At 45.9% G+C, this 18,625-nt stretch overlaps 1 long non-coding RNA gene across 1 annotated transcript in view; it reads right to left on the bottom strand.

The window, feature by feature from the left end:
- Positions 1 to 18,625, bottom strand: part of LOC129380612 (uncharacterized) — a 75,060-nt gene that overhangs the window by 20,209 nt on the left and 36,226 nt on the right. Inside the window, exon 2 of the long non-coding RNA XR_008608783.2 lies at positions 13,456 to 13,535. This is a non-coding gene — a long non-coding RNA (uncharacterized lncRNA). The remainder of the gene's footprint in view (positions 1 to 13,455; positions 13,536 to 18,625) is intronic.

Genomic DNA, 18,625 nt, shown 5'->3' with positions numbered 1-18,625 from the left:
TTTCGGCTAAACCGTCTATGAGCCTCGGACAATCGGTCTCGTGTGGAACATTTCGCACCAGCCGCCGTAAACGGACCGTAGCTTGGCGCAACTGCCTCGCTTATTGGGAGGTCGCGGGAGGCAGCGCGTAGGCGCATAGGAACGTTGCACGGCGAAGAGATGGCAGCGACTGACTGACGCCGCTGACGCTGCTAGCAAGTCAACTGAAGGTGGCTCTGCGTTTCGGCTTGGGAAGCGGGCACCGTGATCCGCTGATACCGAGTCGGCGCTTCGGGAAACCGGAGAACACCGCGTGCCCTCGCGCGGTCGCCGTCACGGACGAGGGGAGGGGGGAGTACACGCAATGGCGAACGGCGGCAGCTATGCGTTTCGGCTTGGGCAGCAGCACATCATTGAGATCAGCCGCCACCTAGCCAGCGCTGTGATTGCCGCCGCAGAGGGGTGGCATTGGAGGAGGAGCGAAGAGAGCAAGGCTCACGCCGTGCGCGAAAGATGGCGCCAGGAGCGCGCGCAGCTACAGCAGCACACTGGCCGCGGCTACGGAGCTGGTTACGGCGAGGGACGACGGCGAGGCTCGACGGCGACGCGAAACGCAGGAAGGGGTGCCAAAGAGCTGCGCTCTAAAATGTGCGCTATCGTGAAGACAGTGCAGTAAAAACATCTATGAGTTCGACGCTTTTCCCGTTCCCCTCACGCGAGGGATGACGCGATGTGGTGTGCGGTGCTCTGTGAGAGTGCGGTGCGCCGTGACCACCAGTTCGCTCAGGAAGACTGTCCTTCATCGAGTTCAACTGGGGGTTGAATCGTCTCCGCGCTTCCTTCACAGCCCCGGAAAAAATTACAACCAGGACAAAAAATTCTAGAGCTTTACACTCCAAACCACGATTTGATTATGAGGCACCCCGAAGTGGGGCACTCCGGATTAAGTTTGGCCACCTGGGGTTCTTTCAGGTTCACCTAAATAAAGTACACAGGCGTTTTTGCATTTCGCCCCCATCGAAATGCAGCCGCCGTGGCCGGGATTCGATCCCGCGACTTCGAACTCAGCAGCGCAACGCATAGCTTATGAGCTGCCGCGGCATTTCTGCAACCACAGCAGCTATCATGACATAAATGAATCACTTCGATATTTCACAACATGCTCTAAAAGTATTGAGTTGAAGGTTTTGCATTTAAGTTATTACATTAAAAATTGCTTACTTAGTGACTGTTATTTTATGATTCAAGATAATATAGTAGAAAATACGCGTACTTCGAGTTCCCAATAGGAACGGTGAACAATCTTAAGTGCGTTGCAGTCTTGTGGCAGACTCGTGAATGTTTTCAGGCTTGGCAAAATGCTAGCTTAAACAGGGTTCATTTCACGGACAGTATCATTACACCATCGCTTGGGTAGCCCCGCGTAATGCATTGCGGTCTCAGTTGTTGCCGTCGCCGCTGATATCTGCTTTCACAACCTTCGTATCGGCATTTGGGCAGGAAATCGGGAGTTTTTCAGAGTAAATTGACTTTCGTTGATGATCGACGATGGTTGGGTTTTTGCTGCGTAACAGTATGATTTAGCAATAACAAGGGGCATATAGAGGCATTTACAACTTGGCTTTTACAACTTTCTTGGCGAAAAGCTTACGCGAGAACTCATCTCACGATGAATGTCGATGGAACTGCGATTAGCATTCGTGCAATGTAGCCACGCCATTCTCGGGGATTATTCCACGTTGCCCCCCCTCCCTCCCCCTATGGTACTCCCTTGCCAAAGTCGCCCACGAGCAGAGTGGCGTGACGACGACTGTATGACGACGACGCATTGAGGAGGACGGAATGACGGAGAAGGAATACCATCGATGAAACGACAAAGGCGGTATGACGACAATAAAATGACGATTCTGAAATGATTGTGTAACGAGGACATCTTGACTTCGACGGCATCAGGACAATGAGATGTTGACGAGTGTATGAGGACGATGGCGTGACGAGAACTGTACGACGATAACCGAATGACAAAGCTGGAATGACGACGTTGACACGACCGGGATAGCAAGACGACGACGGTGAGACCATGGATACATGACAGCGACTGTCTGACGACGACGTAATCACGGCGACGACATGACAAAGGTGACATAGCTACATCTAGTCACCTCACTATTGCAGAAGCGAGGGAACCACATTTTACCGTAATTCGCAGCCTGGAAACATGCTGGCTTCTCTTCAGAATTTCCACCCAGCATTCTGTGCACTCAATTCTTTGAATAATAGAGAATCGTCCGGGTGTACAGATGCACGCCATGTTTTAAGAGCATAAATCACGACTACAACGATCGGATTTTTCGCACTCAGACCTGTGCTACCCACCATGGTTTCTACAGGCACCGAAAATAGAAGCGGCAATCGAAGACCTTAAAAATAAAAGCGTAGTTTCCACATTAGCAGAGAAATAATTAGCCTTACATCTGCTATTTGACAAGTACCAGGAGTCTATTTACGAGTTCGCGGACGGTTCTGTAATCACAGAAAGTGCGACTGCAGCTTATGTTATGCCATCCTTACAGGTAGAATACGCGTGTCGGCTATGACACACGTCGTCACCAACCATAGCGTAATTAGTGGCGATTTTCTAAGCCACTTATTTTATCAAAACATTTGAGACACCAAAAAAGTGGGTAATTTGTACGGGCTCTTTATCGGCTTTAACATGTCCTGATAATATTGATGACAACCAACCACACGCACGAATAACGTACGCAGTACTAAAGAGTTCAACTAAGGCTACCGAAAGAGAACATAAAGTGATATTACATTGTGTCCCAGGACATGCTGATATAGAAGGCAACGAATTAGCGGACTCGTTGGCAAAATCGGCCAATAAAGATGCATAAATTCAACTCATCCCTTTAGCACCGATGGACATGCGACACATATTAAAAGAACTAAATAAGGGCTTGTGTATGTCAAGCTGGTTCAATGAACGTACTAAGCAATCGATTCTTTACGGAGTGGACCTTCAATTCAAATACTGGCTGGATGCAAAACTTTTGAAAAGTATCGAGGCACTAATTAATCGACTGCGCCTTGGGACTGCATGCACCAAACATTCCCTATATCAAATAAAACGTGTGGAACCGATTTCCCTGGCGGCCTAGCGCGCTGCGAAGAGATCTTGCTACGAAGGTTACGCCTCCGTGTCGCCCTCACCCCTGCGGTAACCTGGTCGTGGTCGGCACAGTATTGTGCCTCCATCAGCGATTCCTGCCCCTTCTGTCCCGCTCCTGTCTGCGAGGTGGACATTGGGCACCTCCTCTGCACTTGCCCCTCTCTACATGCCCTCCGCCAGAAACACCTGCTTTGATGTGGACCACCCTCAGGTCGGCTGCCAGATGTAGACAGTTGGATCTTGGGGCCCCACCAACGGACACTGCTGGACTTCCTCCGAGAATGCGGCGTGTATCTACATGTATAATTCTTTATGCCAGAAGGCACGCTGTCGCAATAAAAAATTAAAACGGGCTTGTTCCCCGGCTTGCTCCTGTGACAACGACGATGAGGATGTTCGCCGTCTCCTCCTCGAATGGCCCAGACACGCTACGCAAGGATGGCAGCTGCTTGTTGACAATCACTACACTCCATTGATCCTCACATGTGCTGGGCAGTTACGAAGATGCATGTATCTTAGATACTATCTTAGATACTCTTTGGGTATCTTGTATCTGCATCATGATACGTCTGAGAAGGCGTGTATCAGTATCTGTATTTACGATACATTAACGAATATATTGTGTATCTGAAGATACAAAATACTGCTATAGCAACCACACCCGGCGAAACTATACATGTTGGCTGAACTTAGCATCTCATGATGATGCCGCTGCCGCTAAGCCACCTGAATAGAACTTCAGGCAGGGACATTCTTTAATCTTTCCGCCAGAGCCCATCCAATGAGGGCAGTCGATGAGCTCTGCACGTCCCTATTGGTGGAGCAGAGCGACGTGGTGGCGCTCGCGCCGTCTCTGCAATAACAAGCACGACGCTAGCCTTTTCTTCATTTTTTTTGCATTTAGCTGCGTTGGTGCCATGACACTTGCTCGTAGCCACCGTACTGCGCCAATGCGTGCGGAATCAATATGTCGCTAACGAACGCTTTACGCCGGCAGATAAGTAGAATATGAAAGGTCATTGCAGCTTTATGTGCTATCTGTATACATGATGCGTCGCAAAAAAAAAATGGCGCTACCAGCGTTGTTCTGCTGCATACATTTCTGGTGATCCGGTATAGCGTAAAAGGTAACACGTTTACAGGCAATGTATTGCGCTAATTGCGCCATCGTGCTGAGGCTTATTGACATTCTTCTAATTAGATGGCAACCCGCTAGCTGGTCGGCAAGCCGCGCAGCGACGATCATCAGTTACAAAAGCGACGAGCAAGAACCTCTGTCAGCACAGCGTAGAAAGAGCTTTCATGTTAAGCAGCTAAGGCAACCCCAAAATGCAGTACCCTTACATTTTTTCGAATTGGTCGGATCAGTTACTGCGTGACAAAGGGCTTAAACTGGGAGAGGGCGTAGTACAGGCGTTGACGCGAGGCCAAGCTCGTAAAATCGCGTCGCTTTCGGCTGAAAATGCAAAGGCTGCTCCAGCGGAAGTAACAAAAGAGGTAACTTCAGTAACCGAATCCGAGCTAGGCTCGAGGGACGAAAAAACGCTTGAGGAAACTCTGCCAGCTGACCAGCTCAGTGAGAGCGTATCGCTAGGGTGCCGAAATTCACGCCTGCAGGAAGAGCCAGCTGACGCACTCGCAAGTGAGACAGGGTCGTTACTATCACCGGCCTCAAAGAACTTTGATCGGCTCTTACGTATGGTCAAAGGGTCACTGGCAGCCGAGCAAAAGAATGATGACAGCTTAGCTAAATTGCATCACAGAGCTAAAGAAGGCATTACTAGGCGCAACGTGACGATACAAGAGAGCGGAGAATTGTTGTATCGGCACTGCAGAGACCGAAAGGGCAGGATTCTAGATCAGTTAGTCGTACCTACTAAGTACAGGGAGGACCTTTTGAGCCTCTGTCATGGAAATGGGTGGTCTGGCCACCTAGGCATAAACTAATCGAAGGAAAGATTGCTTATGGAATACTACTGGCCTGGCTGTTTAAAGACGTAGAAAATTTTGTAAGATCATGCGACGCCTGCCAGCGCTCGGGTAAACCAGGAGAAACCTGGAAAGCTTCACTAAAGGTAGTGCCCTTAACTTCAGAACTTTTGAGATTACTTGTGATAGACACGGTAGGGCCTCTACCAAAGACAAAGTCGGCTTACAGGTACTTGTTTACCATGCTGTGTCCGGCTACAAGGTTTCCAGAAGCAATCCCTCTGAAAGAGCTCAGCTCCACCGAAGTAGTAGACGCGCTTTTGTCAGTATTCGCACGAGTTGGGTTTCCAGGCGAAATTCGGGCGGATCAAGGGTCAGTATTCACCAGTGCACTGACTTCTACATTCTTACAAAAGTGCGCGGATAAGTCGATACACAGTTCCGTCTATCACCCTCAGTTAAATAGTGTAGAGAGGTGGCATTCAGTGCTTAAGCGAGTTTTGCGCGCGCGATGTTACGAGCACAAGGAGGACTGGAAGAATTGTCTTCCGGCCACTTTGTTTGCTTTGCAAACGGTTCCTTATGAGGTTACAGGGTTCTCACCAGCAGAAGTAGCGTATGGGAGGACACTCCGTTCTCCACTAAGAATGTTAAGAGACATGCGAGAGGAAAGAGGAGAGAGTCCAACAGGGGTAGAATACGTGCTAAATCTGCTGGAACGGTTAAGTGCAACCGAAGAACTAGCCGAAAAGAACATGGGAGTAGCTCAAAAAAACGCCAAGTTCTATTACAAGAATGCGAGGCTTCGTACGTTTGACGCCGAAGACCATGAAATGATCCTCAAACCTTCAAGAAAGAACAAGCCTGAAGTTCACTGGAACGGACCCGTTAAAGTGTTGCACAGACTTTCAGATACTAACTATGTTCTTAAAATGCCCGGTCGCAGGAAGGAGGTGAGGATATACCACTGCAATTTGATGAAGCCGTACGTAGAACGGAGCGGAGTCGTTAACTTTACCATCAAGGAGCAGGATGACATTAGTACCGAGTTTAATGATTATAGGGCGAGCTCCAACTCTGAAATCAGCCTGGAAGAAGTGGTAAAACATTCGGTAAGCTCGCACACTCTTAGACCCGAGCAGCTAGATGAGCTAACAGAGCTGTTAGGGGAATATCTCGACAGATTCAGCGATCGGCCAGGTAGAACCGAACTAATAACGCATGAAATAGAGCTGACACCAACCGAACCCGTAAGATCAAAGCCTTACAAGGTGTCTCCACGAGAGACAGAAATTATGGAGGCAGAGATACAGCGCATGTTACAGTTGGAAGTTACTGAGCCCGCTGAGAGTGACTACACGTCACCGCTAATACATGTAGAAACACCTAATAAGGACCCTCGTCCGTGTGTCGACTACAGGAAGTTAAATTCCATCACAAGAGATCAGCTGTACCCGATACCCAACATTGAGTAACGAATCGAAAGAGTTAGCGTTGCTAAATAAATTTCAACTATAGATCTCGCGCGGGGATACTGGTAAGTTCCCTTTTCAGAAAATGCCGCTATGCCGCATTTATCTCACTTGTAGGCACTTCTCGCCGTCAGCTTCGGGCTGAAGAACGCGCCGTTTAGCTTCTCTAAGTTAATGGATATTCTCTTAAAAGACCTGCAGGAGTTCGCCTTGCGATATCTTGATGATGTAGCAATTTTTTCGGACAGCTCGGAACAGCACGTATCGCACCTCAAACAGGTGTTCTCACGGTTTAGGGAAGCACGCTTAACGATGAAGGCGGAAAAGTGTAGATTTGGCAGGTCGCATGTTACTTATCTGGGCCATGTTGTCGGGCAGGGCAAGAGACGGACGGCCGAGCAGAAAATAGCTACAACTGGTGATTTTTCTCACCCGCGCACGAAAACAGACATTCGTTCATCTTTGGGACTTGTGGTGTACTATCAACGGTACATTGCGATTTACTCACAAATAGCAAGTCCATTAACGGACGCCCTCCGAAAGGGAGCACCGAATATCGTGCACTGGGATAGGGACAAAGAGAACGCTTTCCAAGGTTTGAAAACGCTATTGGTTTCTCGTCCTGTGCTTCGCGCGCCAGACTACATAGAGGAATTCATATATAGTTCAGTGCGACGCAAGCGACAGGGGTATGGGCGTGATATTTAGTCAGGTCGGCGACGATAATGAGGAACATCCTGTCCTCTATGCCAGTCGTAAACTAAATGTAAGAGAGGAAGCCTACAGCGCTTCAGAGAAGGAACGTGCTTGTTTAGTTTGGGCTGCCCAGAAGTTGTCGTGTTACTTGTACGGAGCGAGGTTCATCTTCGAGACCGACCACTGTCCTCTTACGTGGCTCAATCAAATGTCACACAAAAATTGCCGCTTGCTCCGATGGAGCCTCACTCTCCAAGAGTACAACTTCTTCGTTAGATATAAGAAGGGAAAGTAGCATAGCAATGCGGATGCTTTGAGCAGGCTAATTTGATTTCTGCGTTTAGGGATCCCGCCTAAATTTTGGGGTTGTTATTGTTAATTTTGTTAAACCAAGAAGATCCCCTCTCATTTGGCAGGACTACATCCATGATTGCTGAATTTGTCAGCACGAAATTCCTTCAAAAATTGGCATAGCGAAATGCAGAATTTTTTTGTTTCTGCACTTATGTTTTTTTTTTTGAAGCCTAGCGGGTCTAAAGTGAGAGCCAAGGTACGTCATCTCGGCGTAGAGCCGTGTTGTGGGGTTCGCTTTGCAGTTGCCTATCCTTGTTGGATGTTTTGGGGCGGTGTCATCATTTCACAGCTGGTCGCTGCAAGCCGAGGCATCCCCCCCCCCCCTTTTCACCAGCCATTGTCTTCCTGCCCAGCGGTTATCAGCACTGGCCAGTCGAGATTTTCCGGGCCATGGAGGAGCTGTTACGACGTCCTGCAGGGGTACTGAACTGCGAACCTTTCACGGCCCACTGCAATTGTTTCGAGCGACTTGCGGGATTAGCGAACTTCGGAGAAGCGACCTTCGAACCTTTACCGGCGCCAGCGAGTCTAGCCACGTCCGGCGCACCGTGTATTCTTAGTTGATTCACTATCACATTCACGGTCTACTTGGAGCAAGAGCGCTCCTGGAAAGGGGTATTTTGCGGTGCTTTCTGACGGGCCCCGGTGGTCGTCACAGTCAATGGACGGACGCGGTGGCTAGCTGCAGGGTCAGCTCTGAAATCAAGAGGCGCCTGCTTGGGTCAAACTTATTAACCCCTGGCTACGACGACCCACTCCCCTCGGTGTGTTCTGTGAAACCAAAGTGCGGAAGTGAGTGTGTGAACCCTCCCCCTCAAATTCGGGTCGACTACGATGACTTTGGGACGCTCCCATTGGATGAAGGTTGAACGGCAGTTTTCCCTCACTTGGGGATCTAGGGAGGACAGAGGGTTTTTAAGCAGCCGTTTCCGGCTCTTCGGTGTGCTTTCTCTTTCAATCATGCTAGACTGATCAAATGTAACTTTCTCTACCCTTCATGTAGATATTGTAAATAAATCCCATATTCCTCGTTCTCGATGAGAAAAAGTCCCTCCAACAACGTCCTCAGCGTGGATGAGTCGGACGACGGCATGGGCCAGCTACCACTTATTTCATGCCTGACCCCAATCCTTACAACACACAGTGTTCCCTCTCTCACTCTAATTTTTCTATTCCCCTTTTCACTTCCCCCTGAGTACGGCAAAGAACCGGACGCTGGCCTCGTTGACTTGCCTGCCTTTCTTCTGCTTACTTTCTCTCTCTCTCTCTCTCTCTCTCTCTTTGACTTGATTCTAAGTATTAACAAAGTTATCATGTAGTTCAATACGTACAGCGGCCGTCAATTCAGACAAACAGAGAAAAAGTTGAAAGAGCTCGTCGACTTCGCGTTTACACAGAATTTCTCACTGTATTACCTAGAGGGAAATCGGGCGCCACCATCGCAACAGCCAGTGAAAAACTTCTGAGTGCTGGTCCAGGAAAGACCCAGAGGTTTTTTTTTTTTCTTTTGTGAACCCCCGTACTGCATCCAACACACTTAATACATTTATTTTGACACTATGAGTAAGTAGATGATATTTAAAAGCCAGGCTATCATTCTTACAATAACGCATCAAGTGAAGCAAGCCTGAAAAACACGAAATACGCTAGGAAAGCTGCTAAATGGTTCATGAAAGATGGAATTTGTGTCTAATAGAATGAAGTCAATAAATGTTCCAATATTGAAAGAAGCGTTGAATAGTGTACTTTACAAATCTTTGTAAAACTTGAAAAATAAGTAAGACATGATTATAACCTCTAGGGTTATAATCTAGTTATAACCTCTAGGGTTTTGAGGTTCCGCCTCTTCTGATTCAGAATAAGCTTGTAGGTTGAAGTGTATTATTAGTTTTGTCCACACAACACTAATACGCCCTAAAATAGAGTACGCTTCAGCCACATTGGTTCCCCATCTGACATACCACATAACTGACTTGAAATCCCTGCAGAACCGTGCTGTACGCTTCATCTTTTCAGATTATTCACGACAAACCAATGTAACAGCATTAAAAAATCGTGCCGAGCTTGAATCCTTATCCTTTCCTCGTAGTATATCTCGTTTAACACTATTACATAAGCTTTACTATCACGTATCAATGCATCATGTGTCATTCCCTCGCATTTTGTCAGTCATTTATACCTCGCACGCGCCTTTTCCTCTTCACAGTCACACACACATTGCGATAGAGTGGAATAATCTGCAATCGCACATTGCAACGGAAACAAATGCCTCGAAATTTACAGACACTCTGCGTAGTAACATGCACACCTAATATATAACGTTTCACTCTCTGATGTGAAAAGTGCTTTTCATTATAAACAAAGTCTCCGTGACGTTGTCATAGTTTGTTAAAAAATTATGGGGTTTTACGTGCCAAAACCACTTTCTGATTATGAGGCACGCCGTAGTGGAGGACTCCAGAAATTTCGACCACCTGGAGTTTTTTAACGTGCACCTAAATCTAAGCACACGGGTGTTTTCGCATTTCGCCCCCATCGAAATGCGGCCGCCGTGGCCGGGATTGTCATAGTTTGTGCAAATCTTAAATAGTTTTTGTACTGATAGCTATCTTCATTTGGTTTCTTCTGTGTTTTTACGTTGATGCACTGTAATTAATTTTATTCCAATTTTGTTTTTGTGTTGTATTTACATTTATGCACGGTTCTTTGCTTCACCGATGTAACCTTTACCCTATGTAGTAACCCTCCCTAGAGGGCCTTAAGGGTTATTGTGAAATAAATAAAAAAAACCTGTGCTCCACATCAACAGAGGTGAAGAGAATTTTTGTATTTCCACATGTTTGACAGCTTCGTGCAGTCTGGAATTTTTGTGTTTGCCTGTACGCATCCCCACAAATTTTGCACATTGCCCCTGCGGGGCAATGTGCAAAATTAATTACCACAATTACCACAATGCACCAGCGTAACTCTCAATTGGCAGCATTTTGAAAAATCTTATTTCAATACGTCGCCCGAATTTCGACAACATTTAGTTAGCAACATTGAGAAGGTACGCCCTTCTAATAGCATGCGCATTTAGGGCACGTACTCGTAACTTTGCAGCTGCGTTGTTAGCAGTGTTTAAATCCTGACCACATTTCTGCTATTACACAGCAAACACGTTACGACTTAGTTACGTGAATATGCATGTACCCTCTCGATGTTGCTAACTCAGGGTTGTTGAAGTTTGGGTGGCCTTCTGCAAGATCATTTTTTTAATGCTACCCATTTAGTTACACTGATACACTGCGGTGAATTTCGAGAGATAGCGTAAGGGACGATGTTCAAATTTCCTGGACATGAAACTCCAAAATTTCTCGCAGCAGAAAAATATGTCCATCTTTCATACCTTAGACTGACTCAAACTTTGCAAAAACACTTTCGGCAGCTGCTGTGATACACATGGGGTGCAATAAAATCGCATTAGGGTGCATATGGTTTGATAGCAACGTCACTACTCGTCAATTGTTCACAGCTCTTCCTTATGCGCTTTTTTTTGTGTATAACTATGATTATTTTTCGCAAGGTGTTTCTCTTTTTATCACACATTGGTGCATGAAAGTATGTACCTTCTTGCATATAATAAAAGAAATTGGGCAGACAATTAAGACTGCTTGCGTGTGGGAGTGCGAAAGCATTATAGTCGCTTTGGGGGAATTCTTTTTCCGCGCGTTCCTGGTCCACGCAAGCTCTTGCCTGCGTTTTGACTGCGCCTTGGTAAAGTCAAATCAAAACGCGCCAAGAGTGTCAACGCGCTCGCTTGCCCGCGAGGAGTTCATAACTCGAAGGACCGCTCAGCGGCATTCAGTTGGACATTAATACTTTTTATTTTACACGCTCATTTCATACGCTCATTTTATACACTCGTGGCGAGGCGCCACCTCCTACCCAGTGGCTGCGCCGTCACGCGCCCAACGACGCACACACTACGCCAACCTTTAGTCAGCCAGATGGCTGCGACGTGACGTGTGCAATGACGCAAGCACTAGGTGCACATTTAGTCAACCGGAACCGTGGGACCACAGTGGCGCCGGGCAAGCGTGCTTGTCTCACACTCTCGAGGGCTGGGTTTGATTCCCACCAGGATCGAAATTTGCCTAATTTTTCTTTCGAAGGCGATAATAGACTTTGTTTACAGAAACACCTCCCTGAAATCTTTGACGTCAATTCGAGTACTTCTTGATGTCGTTTTACTCTTCGCCGTCGGCCATTCTTGGTACCATCATTCGGTCACGCCGCACACAACGCCGTATTTTCGCGTAATGTGGCATATAATGCTTTCGCTTTAAAAAGCGGGGGAGGGTGCAGTGAGGAGTGGAGCTCGTGGTTCATCTATAGCAGAGCTTGGATGTGCCGCCATCGGCAAAGCATGTCTGTCCAACTACAAGAGGAGCGGAGGCGCTGAAAAACAAGGCTGCGTTACTCTCAAGTCCCTACCTGCAGTGTAACAAACGTGGAGTAGCGTGCGTATCACAGAAGAATAATACATTTAATCATATTTTCTCTGCTACCGGTTTACTAGTGTCAGGCATATGGTGAGAGGCGCTCAACAGCTCAGATAACTTCGACAACCAAAGCGCTTATTTTCTGGGTCACATTGCTAGGAGCATTGCCATTCGTAACAGCGTCTGCCATTGCTGCTGCAGGTCTTAAAGAAAGAAGTGACCAAACTTGCTTTTGAAACAAAAAGAGTGCCCCAAAAAGCACATTCAGGTGCTAAAAGCGAAAGCAGGCGTACATATATAGACGCAAAGTACACACGCAGACATTGATAGGCAATGTTAATTCAGTACTAAGCTATTTCTTAACCCACTTTATGTATGTGCTTATACACCAAAAGGGGTGGGACCACAGTGGGCCACGAACAAATGGGCTTTTTCCCCTTAATCCGGTCTCTAATGATGGCCCAAGCTGCCGCGAGAGGGGCTGCATGGTTGTTGCTCTTGCATAAAACTGCAAGCATGGGCATAACAAAATGGCATATTGGGAGAACTTCAGAATGATTTCAAAATTGGTAGATGTCTGTATGATAACTTCTTTGTTCTCACTCAGTGTATAGAAATATCCAGAGAAGAAAGGAGATCATTAGATGTGATTTTTTGCAGACAATACCGGAGCGTATGACAACATAGATCGCAACGTTTTGTGGCATATCTTGGAAGGCGAAGGTATAAGCAACGACTCTTATAGAGCTTTTGAGGGAGATTTACTGAGGAGATACCGTTTGCTTTGAATGGGGAAAAATGAGGAGCGAGGAGAAAGTTTATATCGTCAAGGGACTGAGGCAGGCGTTCCCTTTATCCCCGCTACTCTTTATGATGTCTGCTTATGATGTACATGGTAAGGATGGAAACGGAACCTAGAAGGAATCAATGTCGGATTTAATCTTTCATACAAACAGGCGTGCACCATAATAGAGCAGCAGCTTCCGAGTTTGTTTTATGCGGACGACATTGTGTTGCTTGCAACAAGCAAAGTGGCGTGCAACGCCTAACTGATATCAGTGTACAAGAAGGTGAGAATTTAGGATTAAAATTTAGCGTTAAAAATCAGGTTTTGTCGTATTCAATGAAAACAATGAACAAACAGTGTTAATACAGGGCCAGGAAATACCTCGGGTAAAAGAATACAAATACCTTGGTGTATGGATAAACGAAGGCGATAGATAGCTGGAGATACACACACACAAAGAAAGAATAGCTAAAGGGAAGCGAAATGCGGTCATAATGAAAAATAGAGCGCTATGGGGGTACAATAGGTATGAGCTGCCCCGGTGTATGTGGAAAAGTGTAATATGGTTCGAGGACTTACATTTGGACATGCGCTTGTTTCCAGTGGCGTAGCCAGAAATTTCGTTCGGGGGGGGGCTCACGTTGCAGCTCGGCCTCCTCCTAAGAAAAAACATTAGGTCGGATGATCCTATCTAAATACATGTTGAAGGAGAATTCGTTTTTCTCGGCAACCACTGCACCAAATTTGATGAGGTTTGATGCATTTAAAAGAAAAACTTAAATTCTAGTGAGTGTTTGTTTCGAATTTTCGATTTAGGTCGTCAATGTTTTGTTAAAAAGTGGCAAAAATAAGAAAAAGGAACAATGAAGTTTACAACTCTAAATCAGCAATGAAAATTGATAGAAAAATTCTGTGAATTTCACATAACAGTACATCTACAGCGGACAAATTTGATATGTTACACATGAGTCTAAAAAAATTAAGTAATATGGAAATACCGCTTTTGCAGAACCCTTGTACATAACATAACCAATTCACGTAAGATACAAATAGACATATCGAATTTGTCCACTTTGAATGGTGTAATAGATGCTGTTTACATAACCGCTATATCTGTTCTTGATGCAGAGCTTTTAATTGTAAACTTCGTGCTTCTATTTTTTTCGAAGTCTCAAATTTTTCAAAATATTTTAAACAATTTTCAGGCCCTAAATCGAAATTCCGCTTCCAACAGACACTAGAATTTAACTTACTCTCTCAAACGCGACAAATTTTATTAAACGCGATTCAGGAGTTATCTCAGAAAAGCGTTTCTGCGTTTTACATGTATCTGATAGGCCGCGTCTGAGTTCGGCCCGAGCTAATGCTTCATCTTAAACAATTTGCCTAGGGATGAAATACATGAATAATAACTGCATTGTCATTGTCAAAGATGCTGCAAACGAATTCTTGAACGCTACGCACTGTCAATACAAGTAAAATATGTACTTTTTCATAAGATATTATACTCGTATGTACCAAAAATTGTGCCCAACATAAATGATGTCAATGCTTCCATGTTTTTTGTCTATTTAATAAGTAAAGAAAATATCACACGAACTTTAAAAATACATTAGTTCGAAACCAGCAAAGCATTGCATGCCGCTGATATGAAAAATGTAAAGGCCATTAAATGAACAAGTTGAGGACAAATATGTTAATGAAACTTTTTCATTCAAGATCCTTATTTACATTCTTGAACATATGCAACGGCCAGTGAAAAACCTCAATGACGCTGTCATTTGTTCCAATGTATTACGCAGGAGCAGCAGTCACCGGTCGTGTATCGTGTGTAATTGCACCGAAATTATAGTCGCAACAGAGAGCACGTATAGTACGAGTTCCGCAGAATATACGAGGGCGGGTCAAATGAAAGTGAGCCGATGCGAATATATGACAAATGGGGTACTTTGTTTAAAAGTAGCCTTCATTTGCATTTAGAAATTTGTCTCATTGAATAACGAGTCGCGTAATTCCCGTCTCATAGAGCTCCTTGGGTTGCTGCTTCAAAACGTCTGCAACTGATTTTCACGTCATCGTCCGAGAGGAATCTGGTTCCCTTGAGCTGTTTTTTCGATTTCCCCAAAATGTGGAAGTCGCAAGGCGACAGGTCTCAGCTCTATGGCGGATGTTGCAACGTTTCCCGCTTGAACTTTGCCAGTTTTGTATTAACCACATCAGCGACGTGGGGACGGGCATTGTCGTAGAACAAGATGACCCCATTCGTCAATTTTTCACGTAGTTTGTTCTTGATTGCGACACGCAGCCGATCCGGTGTTTAGCAATATCGGAAACAATGGATAGTCTCTCAAGATTTAGCAGATTTTATCAGTAATGGCCCCTGACGATCGAAAAATAAAAGTCAACAACACCTTTCCGGCGGAAATGACGGTCTTTGCTTTCTTTGGGCGTGGTGAATTCGAATGTTTCCATTATAAGCTTTGCCGTCGTGTATCAGGCTCGTAGTAGTGGCATGATAGTTCATCTCCGATCACAATTGCAGACAAGAAATCGTCACCCTTATTTTGATACCGGATCAGATGAGTAAAGGCAGCGCCGAACATCTCCGTATTTTGGCGGTGGTTCAAAATCTTGGTCATCCAATGCGCACACAAGAGCCGATAACCGAGATGTTCATGAATTATGGCGTGAAAGGTGACGGTGAACCGAACCGTGACTGATGTTCACACTCTCTGCCAGTTCATCGATGCTTATCCTCCGTTCTTGTGTCATCAGATCATCAACCCTTGCGATTGTGTTAAGGGTGATTGCACGATGGCTTTGGCCCTATCTGGGATAGTCTTTGCAACTTTCACGTCCTTCTTTGAACCATTTGTTCTAACGCTTCACTGTGGCCAATGAAATGCAATGTTCAATGTACACGGCAGTCATACGGTGACTAATTTCTTTTTGGGAAACACCTTCAGCAGTCAAAAACCTCACGGCAATACGCTGCTTCACTTCTGGAGCGTCCATTACGTCACGCAACCATGTTCAACCCAGTGTATGAGAGCATTAAAGAACATTTATCCTCACACCTGCGTGTCACTTTTGTAAATGAGAGATGTCTGTGTGCTACGCGCAGGCCTTCCAGATAATGAACAGAACCATAATTGCACGGGGTGGGTAGGCTCACTTTCATTTGACTCGCCCTCGTACATTAGAAATGCGAAGATACGATGGAATACACAAATGCGAAGATACAGCTTGATAAAGGGCAAACAAGTGCCACTGGAAACAAAGTTCACTGCACGTATACACAAAACCTCGCAACAAGATATCTAAACATACGTATAAGTCTCCAATAAGTCTATGTATCTAACAAAAAAGTCACGCTATATAATGGGTCAAGCAAGGCAAATAAACATGTTGCATAATCACAGATTCACAGAATCCTAGATTCCGCCCCATTCCATCCACTCCCCCCCCCCCCCCCCCCCCGATGTATCGTGCGCGACGGAAGGCGGCACGCTTGCTCCTCACTTTTCTCCCTTGCGCACACAGGATTGAGCCACCATCGTCGGCTCAGCCATCCCCCCCCCCCCCCACGCTTTCACTGGCACATACAGCATGCGGAGCGCGGTCACGATGTTATCGCCATATACGAAACATGAGGGCAATGGCCATGACAGGAATGCGCTGGAGAGTCCCTATAATTGCTATCGCAATAATATAATAAGAGTATCGAGCAACTGAAGCGTTCCATGGCCCATTACTTTCCCCAATGATGGGGGCGAAATGCGAAAACACCCGTGTACTTAGATTTAGGTGCACGTTAAAGAACCCCAGGTGGTCTAAATTTCCGGAGTCCCCCACTACGGCGTGCCTCATAATCAGAAAGTGGTTTTGGCACGTAAAACCCCATAATTTAATTTTTTTTACTTTCCCCAAAAGAAGTAACAAAATCGAACTTTCACCATGCGACAATTCGCTGCGCCGCAACAACGTTATTTTTTTTCCTTTTGTGGGGCAGGGGCACCGTAATAAAAAAAAAAACGCAAGGGAAAGTATGTTGGTCACAATCGAACGCCTACTTTGAGCAACTAATGCGGCTATTAAACGAATATCGAAGAAAACACGAGACGCTTGGTCCAGCAAGAACCATGCGCATACTGATCGGTATCCTACACCGGCGAGACAAGACTTTCTGGAGAGGTTGCGCTCAAGCGAACGCGGTGCATTCCATCGAGTCCCCACAGTGATGGCGGCGAGCGACCATTGTTCCTTTTCCTCGTCTGCTAGCTAGAAAGCGTCCAAAACTGCCAGGCGAAAATGCACTCGGCCAGAGAAAACCGAACGCGCACCGAATTAAGTGCGCCGCGCCATGGTCGGGGCAACACGAGAAAACGCATGCGCTCTGGCTGGCTGTGGCAGCCCGCGGGTAGGGGAGCGAGAACAAAAAAATTGAAGAGGTTCAATGTGTCCTCGCGATTAAAAGTCAAAGTAGAAAAAATAAATAAGAACGTAGTTACCTTGGCTGGCTTTAGTCTCTTCACTGGATGCTTTGGCGGACGTGAAAAAAAAAAACTTTAATATTTTGTTATGTGACATGTACGGCACGAATGAACCACCACAACGCTTCGTCTAATCGGGCCTCGCTGCGGGCTTTGTCAACTTGTCTGATAGTGTGTTGATTTGGCTTGTCTCGTTGTATGGCCCGATGTATGACTTTGGAAAAGTTAATGCACCTTTGGCGTCAAATATTTATGGGAACATTAAACTTACAAGGTTCCGCAATTGAAAATCTAAAGCACACGTTTGGAAATGTCAATAGACCTTTAACATCAAAAGTTTATGAGAACTTTATACCCATAAAGTTTCGGAATTAGACATCCACGCGCTCCGTAGATTCCATGATAGAGTGTAGATTGCGCGGACTCCGCGAGATGCCGTGGACAGCCCGTTCGCCGTCAAAACGTCCTTGAAACTTTGTGCTCGTTATGTGACTCCCGGTGCATGGGCGTTGCCGCGAAATCCAGCCCGAGTTGGCCATTCTCGCGGTGAAATGGCTTTTGGAGCGTGAAAAAGACGTTCTAGACAAAATCCAGAATGATTTCCGGCGCCAGGGGTTGCTTTGGTCGGCGGTGCATGGACAGTTAGTGATAGCAGAGATAAAAATAAAGAATTGATTGATTGCATTAGAAGCAATATTAATGATTTCAAGAAATCGGGCCAGATGGTATTAGCGGGAAATATGAATGTGCACATGGAGAACTAAGACGCTTGTATTGATTACAACGGTAGCCTAGTGCTAGATCTGTGCCACAAATAGAACCGTATAGTAGTTAACATGGATAATAAGTGTCATAGACAGGTAATGTGGCAGTGCGGAAGCAGGCATTCATGTATCGAACACGCCTTAGTCTCAGAAACGGTCTACGAACGACTAGACCAAATGATGATAGATGAACATGGAGAAAATCGCGTGGGTAGCGATCACAAACGTTTAACCTTAAAATATGGGCGATAGAATTTCTAAAAATTAATAAAAAGCAAACATCAGATACCGCAACAAACAGAGACGAAAGTGGAGGCATTTCCTACAACAGTCTGGGAATCTAAGAAACTGGTCGATGCTATACAGCAGGAAATAAGGCAGACATGGCAAAAAAAATTATTTTTTTTTATTGGAAGAAGGAAACCACCTAAAGGCTCAACCAGACGTACGCGTTCCAATGCGTCCGCACACGCCGCGCTGACTCGACGTCGC

This window comes from Dermacentor andersoni, chromosome 1, assembly GCF_023375885.2.
Source record: "Dermacentor andersoni chromosome 1, qqDerAnde1_hic_scaffold, whole genome shotgun sequence".
Classification (NCBI taxonomy): domain Eukaryota; kingdom Metazoa; phylum Arthropoda; class Arachnida; order Ixodida; family Ixodidae; genus Dermacentor; species Dermacentor andersoni.
This window is presented reverse-complemented; position numbering and strand designations above follow the sequence as displayed.